General features: G+C 40.1%; 1 long non-coding RNA gene across 1 annotated transcript in view; it reads left to right on the top strand.

Moving 5' to 3' along the window:
* The first annotated feature begins 2,740 nt into the window (after positions 1-2,740).
* Positions 2,741-7,322, top strand: part of LOC109368368 — a 6,148-nt gene continuing 1,566 nt past the window's right edge. The window contains exon 1 of the long non-coding RNA XR_002116354.1: positions 2,741-2,857. This is a non-coding gene — a long non-coding RNA (uncharacterized LOC109368368). The remainder of the gene's footprint in view (positions 2,858-7,322) is intronic.

Below are 7,322 nucleotides of genomic sequence, written 5' to 3'. Positions count from 1 at the left end.
AAAGAAAGAAAGAAATGCTTGAAACAGTGCAACTATAGACAATCCAGAACTTCAAAAACTTTTAGAAATAAGGCCTTGAATTATCATTTAAATAGTGAAGATCAAAAATGTTCAAAGCGAAAATGACACGGGGGAATTATTTTTTCTTTTCTACACAGTGTCTGAAATTTTACTTGTGCCATCACAGCAAACGAGTGGATTTTAATAAAACCTCCTATGTGAAATGTAGAGCATTAATTTGCAACCATGTTAAATACAATTTTTAAGCTTTCATATACTGGGAGTTGACATCAACGTGTCTGATTGGTTTTGTTTCCGCTGGGATACATTTTCTCACGTGGCAGTAAGGCTATGGCATAGGTACTGGACCACAGTGCTAACTTCAGCACTTCTTTTTTGACTTTCTTTGGGCCGCTTACTCCCTGCCAGAGCCATCCATGGGCAGAGTGGGCAACCAAAGACATAAACATTTTTGCCCCCAGAAGAATCAATTTCCTTGTTCAACTTCCCAAGTCTCATAAATGAGAAGGAAGCCCTTGAAAGAGGAGACAGGGCCAGTTTTAGTATCACAGAATCACAGAATTACAGAATGCCTTGGGTTGGAAGGGACCTCAAGGATCACGAAGCTCCAACCCCCCCACCAATGCAGGGCCACCAACCTCCACATCTCACAGCAGCCCAGGCTGCCCAGGGCCCCATCCAACCTGGCCTTGAACACCTCCAGGGATGGACGGGGATCCACAGCCTCTCTGGGCAGCTGTTCCAGCACCTCCCCACTCTCACAGCAAACAACTTTTCTTCCCCCTGACATCCAACTGAAATCTGCCCTCCCTCACCTTCCAACCATTTCCCCTTGTCCTGCTAGTAGAGTTGGCATTGCTGAAACAAACCTGAAACCATGTCTTGCAGCTACCTAGGGGATGCAGGTGATGCTTTCAGACTTGTGTCTTGCCATTTGAGTGCTGTATTTTAAAAATGCTTTATGGAAAAAAATAAAATAAAATAAAAAGCTGAGATAAACCAATTGTTTCTGCATGCAGAAATAAGAGAAAATAAACTCACGCACATGACCTGTGTAAATGATCAAAATAGACTACTTAGCTCTTCAAATGGCAACCCACTGCTGAAAAGCTGTAGGTTGATGTAGATGCATCACAGAAATTTATTGACTTTGTCTTCTTTACAGTTAAATCAGTGATATTTAATTTGATTCTCTTATTTACATGTAAAAAATTTCCCTTTCATATGCCTCTTTAGAAAAGTTGAGGCAGCAATGCAATGATGGAGCTGTTAGTTTACACGCTGCCAGTTAATCCATGAGTCTTCATCAGTGCAAGTCAATTTTACAAATCTTATATGAGATCAGATACTTCTAAAAACATCCAGAGATGGAAAAGTTTGCTGTATTTTTTTGATTGCGCCAATTCATGTCCTGGATGTATTGGCAAAATAAATTGATTTGATTCTTCCTCCTTTTTTTAAGAAGTTTAGAATTTAATCAGAGTGAGAGAGAGCAGGAAATGCTCTTCCTTTTTTTTCCCTTTCCCCACAGAAAACAAATTAAAACCTGGCATTACTTACCATGCCACTGAGGTGAACTTCAGTATGAACTTCATTGTGCAAACATTACAACTCTTGCAAAATCACAAAAGGTATTAATTGTAGTGAGGATCAAGACAGAAGATGGTGCTGTTCTTAGGGAAATTCTCCTTTTTGGTCATGGTAATATGAGTTTTCTATGTTAATGCAAGTAAGTTAATGATTCTTTATATCCAACATCAGTCAAAAAAGTGGAAAAGAACACAATAAGACAATTTCCCATAGACTTCAGATAGATTTAGTGAAAATGTTATGACATTAAGCTTTTTGGGCTAATGTTAATACCAGAGAATAGCAGAAGAATAACAGCAAAGACTGTGCTGACTTCTGAATGCTGAAATCTAGTAAAGAATAGACAGTTATTGGTACAGTCACTTACAATACAGGGAATCATTTACAGCAGCAGGATGTTAATAATTAACCAAAATGTCACAGACAAGCAATTGTTAGCTGTCTTTATATTTTCATTGAATAGGCCAGTAGTGAGCTCTATAAACTAACATTGCCATGATCTAGCTTGAAGCAAAAACCACAGATGAAGGAACCATTAAGCAGGTGGATAGCTTCTTCATTACTGCTTAGCTGATCACCTGCTAATCAGCTGCTTAGCTGCTAGTCACCATTAAAGATTTTTATTCCTCTCATCCAGGAAGAAATTTTGTGCATTAAAGACACACTGAAAAGTGAAACCTAAAGTATGACCCATTCTTTAATAAAACAATATTTAGTACCTTTGAGCCTATTTTTACACACAGTATTTCTGTCTCATGATCTAGGCAGAACAATTGTGTTTGAACTTCTGCCCATTAGAGATGGATTAATCTCCTTCTTTTAGCAGTGATTTTTTTTCTTCTTCCAAATGGAAAACTGCCTTCTTACATATTGAAAAGATCTCTGTGGGCTTATGGATAAATTCTAACATCTGGGACAGGATTCAGTTACCTGAACATATGCGGCTGTTGACATCTTAGATGTTCTGATTCATCCTATTTAGCTTCCAGCTGGTCAGGAATAGCACAGGTGTTCCTAGATGCACCAATGTGAGTGTCTTTAGTTTCTCAAATGGCACTAAACATCATGTTAGGACAAATAAATAGAGCACCTTGCCAGAAATTTCATCTCCTGCATACCCATATTTAGGTGCAAAAAATAAGGTGCCTTATAAGGTGGATCTTGCCCCTAACCTATACATCTAATTATGACATTTTTTTTTTCTAGAACAAAGTGAACTTACTCCAGAAGACATGTCAAAGCTTGGGTGAGTTTCTTTATCTGGGCTTGTTATTTGATTTTAAGCTTTAGGCACTTGGAAATTCTTACCATATTCATACAGTACCTACCGGAGTGGGAGCTCAAATTAGAAGAGGAGCTAGATCTCTTATTACAGCCCAATAACTTAAGCAGCAATACCCAAGTGGTAGTCATGGTGTTGACTCTACAGTTTTAGCACCAGCAGAAGATGAGTTAAGTCAAGTGTTCACCATGGTGGTCCTAAGATCACAGATAAGCCCCAAGTCTGCGGTTATTCTGCAGATGGCTAAAAGCTGTAAAATGTTTGGCCAAAAAGTAGGGGTTCTGGTTGCATTGGTTTTGGCAGTAATGAGAAGAAACATATTATTATTTTGATTACACAGTAGTAATTGAGGAATTACACAACGTGGTAATTCAGGAATGCCTAAAGAGAAAAGGGAACTACTAGCCCATCTCGCAACACAGTCCCTTATTTGAGGAAATGACATAATAACATGGAAGTAATCTCTCCTACAAACCCAAGTACTATAGAAATAGTTCACGTCTCAATTTGTTCACCTTAGAGAAGTACTGGCATCATACCTTTTGAAGGAAAAAAAACATGAAATACGTGCAAATGAAGGTATTAATGAATGTGTCAGTGGGCTAAACCATGATGATTGTTATACATATATATAAGTTTTGGTGGAGAATATATGCTGTGACTGTTTTCCAGACAGTCATCAGATTCAGTGTCTCCTCATTTATAGGTCCAAACTTTCTTTCTAGAAAACTCAGGGTTTGATTTTAATTTAGAAGACTATATAATTAAAATCCTAAAACCATCTTCGGGAGAAAGACCAAAGATGAAATTAGCCCAATAAACAAAAACCTCTGAAATAGCAATTCCAACCTCTGTTTATTTATCTATTTATTAATTACTTTGGGATAAAGCTACCTTTCTTCATAGCAGTTGGTATGGTGCTGTATTTTGGATTTAGAAGGAAGATGACGTTGACAGCACAGTGATGTTTTAATTCTATGGAGTGGATCAGCCACGGTGTTTGTTGCATGAATAAGTTTAGTTGCAGTGTCTGTTGTCTTGCTGGCAGACCCAGAGACCTTTTCTGATAGTTCTAAGCAGTGTTGAACAGAGCTTGTGGGTCAGGCTTCAGCAGCTTGCAGTGACTTGGGTTTCTCTGGAAATGCCAGGGTGACAGCACAATTCTTCCAAACATTTCAATAGTTTCTCAGGATTCTGCATTTGTTCACCCAGTCCCAACTGAAATCAGGACAGTTTCTTAGTTTAGTTTTACAACTGTAGGACTGTCACATCAGAAAGTGCAGGATATCCATGGACTAATTACTATATTCTCTGAGTAGAGCAATAGTCACTGACAATGCTCCATTTTTTAACCAGGACTTTACACAATCTCAGGGGCTTTCTCCATGAGAAATTCTTTATTTTTCCTACAATTCCTCTATTTTCTCACTCTTGAGCATTGTAGCAATACCTTTAAAATCAGAAAATGTCAACATTGTTCTTTTTGCTCACATCTTCTCCAATTCCACAGCCTTCTAGTTTTGATTCTTTTCCTAATATTTGATGTAATGCCTCCCTGCTGTCTTGTAAACCCATAATGACAAGAGGGAATAACTGATGCTTGCCTCTTTGGTAACATTTCTCTTAACCATTCTCAGTTAATCACTTTCTCCCTTTGTCTCTGGAGCCCAGTTCTTTAAACTTTCTCTCTGAAGTCTTGTTTGCAAATCTTCATTCCAACATTCCAACATTCAGCTTCCTCTGAGTTTTTTTTTAAAGTAATTTGTGGTATTTGTGATACCTGTGATATTTCCTTCTTTTTTTTCTTTTTTCTTTTTTTTTAGTTCTTTGGTTTTTTTTCTTCTGTATCAGAGCCAGGAAAAAGCAGCTCTGTTGAGTCACTTACTCTGGAGATTTCTTTTGAATGCCTTGTCAAATGCTGTTCCCTCATTAGCACCCAATTGTGACCAAAAAGGCCACAACACTCCATCTGATGATGGCACAGAGTAAGAAACAACTTGGAGCATTTTACACATTATTTCAGAATGTAATCTCAGCTACAGCTCTGCCCAGGAGACACAGAGGAGTTCATGCATGTGTTCAAGCTGTTCTGCACATCAGTGCCTTCATTGCTATTGAGCTTTGAATCTGAATTGCTGAGGTGTCTCAAAAACTACAAAGAAAGTGAAGTAAGATACTTTTTTTGTTGTTTATTTTAACATTCCACAGTAGCTCTGCCAGCAGGGATTTGGGTTATATTTTTAACTCCTCCAGGAAAAACCTGGATGAAAAGATCATGTCTGGGGAGGACCTGTATCTTCTATCTTCCACTTCTGAGAATTTGTTTCACTTTGTCCCTAATGCATCTGAAGTGCTACCCAGCCATACCTTTAAATGTTGACTACAGCTGACTGGTGCCTGGTGCTCTCTGCAGCTTCCTGCCCTCTCTGCTCACTGAAATCACCAATTTTGTAGAATGTTGGGGTTTCCAGGTCACTGAACTATCTAGAAATATTTAACATCATTGTCCAAAAGAAAGTGATTCTGCTATTATTTTCTTCTATCTGCTGACCAGAAGTTTGCAGGAAGTTGGGCAGAAGGCATTGTCTTGATTTTGTGGCTTTCCGAGCTTTGTTCCTCATAGAGACAAAAGGAGACAGTAGAGAATGACTGAACCCTAATATCAGGAATGGACAGTATGACCAACTGACCTCGGAAACAGCAAGTCATAAAATTTCTCGTTTGTTCTCTGATCAGATGGGGGAAGTGTAGTAATTTCCCTCTCTGATTCTCTTCTCGCTCTGTTAGGAGGACATCCACATACCAGCAAAACGCCAGGTCCATACAAAGAGGTGGGGGCTAGGGGGCAGAAACCCGTGCAGGAAGAATGAAACTGCAAACAAAGCAGAGTTGTAACCTTATCGAAGAAGCTGTGTCGGAGGCAGGAAACCATTTATAACTCCAGTCTGCTGCTGGAAAGTCTGTGTTGTCAACTGTAAGTAAAGCAGCACTTGTGGCAACAGCAATTCTCCTCTGGTGTGTTCTGTAAGAATGAGCAAGGAAACTCAAGCTGCATCTTGTATGAGACAGTGCACTGAGGTGCAGCAATCAGCATTAACATGCAGGGAGGAACCTGGTTTAAGAGCAAGAGTGGATCCTTGCAGCTGGGATGGAATTATTGCATGCATGTTGGGGAATGAGCTGCTGGAGAGGGGCTCTGCAGAGAAAGACCTAAGGGTCCTGGTGGACAACAGGTTGACCATGAGTCAGCAGTGTTCCCTTGTGTCCAAGAAGACCAATGGGACTTGGGGTGAATTAAAAAGAGTGTGGGCAGCAGGTCAAGGGAGGTGATCCTCTGCCTCTATTCTGCCCTGGTGAGGCCGCATTTTGACTACTGTGTCCAGTTCTGGGCTCTCAGTTCAAAAAAGACAGGGATTTCCTAGAAGGAGTCTAGTGGAGGGCCACAAAGATGATAAAGGGCCTGGAGCATCTCCCAAATGAGGAAAGGCTGAGTGAGTTCAGTCTGGAGGAAAGAAGGCTGAAGGGAGATCTGATCAATGTTTGTAAATATCTAAAGGGAGGTGGGAGGCAAATGGATGAGGCCAGGCTCTTCTCCGTGATGTGTAGCAAGAGGACAAGGAGTAATGGCCTAAAACTTGAACATAGGAAGTTCTGTACTACCATGCAGAAAAATTTGTTTAAGGTAAGGGTGACAGAGCACTGGAACAGGTTGCCCAGAGAGATGGTGGGATCTCCTTCTATGGAGATATTTAAGATCCATATGGACACTGACCTGCGTGACCTACTGTAGGGTCCCTGTGTTAGCAGGGGGCTGGTTTTGATGATCTCTTGATTCCTTCCAAACCCTGCAATTCTGTGATTCTGTGATTGTGTGATTTAAGATTCAGCATGAATAACAAACAGCATTTCACATGACTGGCAGTTGCAGTGAGATGTATTTCTTTGCCCTGAAGAGTGCAATAAAACAAACATTTTCTCCCAACATGAACAGCCAGAAAGAAGAAATCTGTCTCCCTGACTGATTCACCATTTCTATGTTTAGCCATACCATGAATAAATTTCTATGTATCTCAATTCCTGGGAAGTTCCACACAGTGAAATAATTCTTGGTCTTGCTCCTACATAAGAACAGTAGTAATGAAACAATCTGAAGTTTGGATGGGTGGAAGAGAGCAAAGTATCACGAACTGCTTGATTTGTGTGATGAACTGCACTTGAGTGTCTCCAGAGCTGCAGATTTCAGTGCAGCATGCATCTCCCCCTGGTTATTAGATCACTCCATGCCTCTGATCACACATATCCACATGAGGCTATGGAAACACAGCATCAGCAGAGAAGGAAGTTGTCTCCACATGTCATAATGCGAAAACCTTCTAGATGAAGGTTCTGACTTCTGCTTTGGGTATTTAGATGTGGGATTTGTCTTTTT

Source organism: Meleagris gallopavo, chromosome 6 (genome assembly GCF_000146605.3).
Source record: "Meleagris gallopavo isolate NT-WF06-2002-E0010 breed Aviagen turkey brand Nicholas breeding stock chromosome 6, Turkey_5.1, whole genome shotgun sequence".
In the NCBI taxonomy this organism is placed as follows: Eukaryota; Metazoa; Chordata; class Aves; order Galliformes; family Phasianidae; genus Meleagris; species Meleagris gallopavo.
The sequence above is the reverse complement of the archived record's forward strand: the minus strand, read 5'-3'. Positions and strand labels throughout refer to the sequence as shown.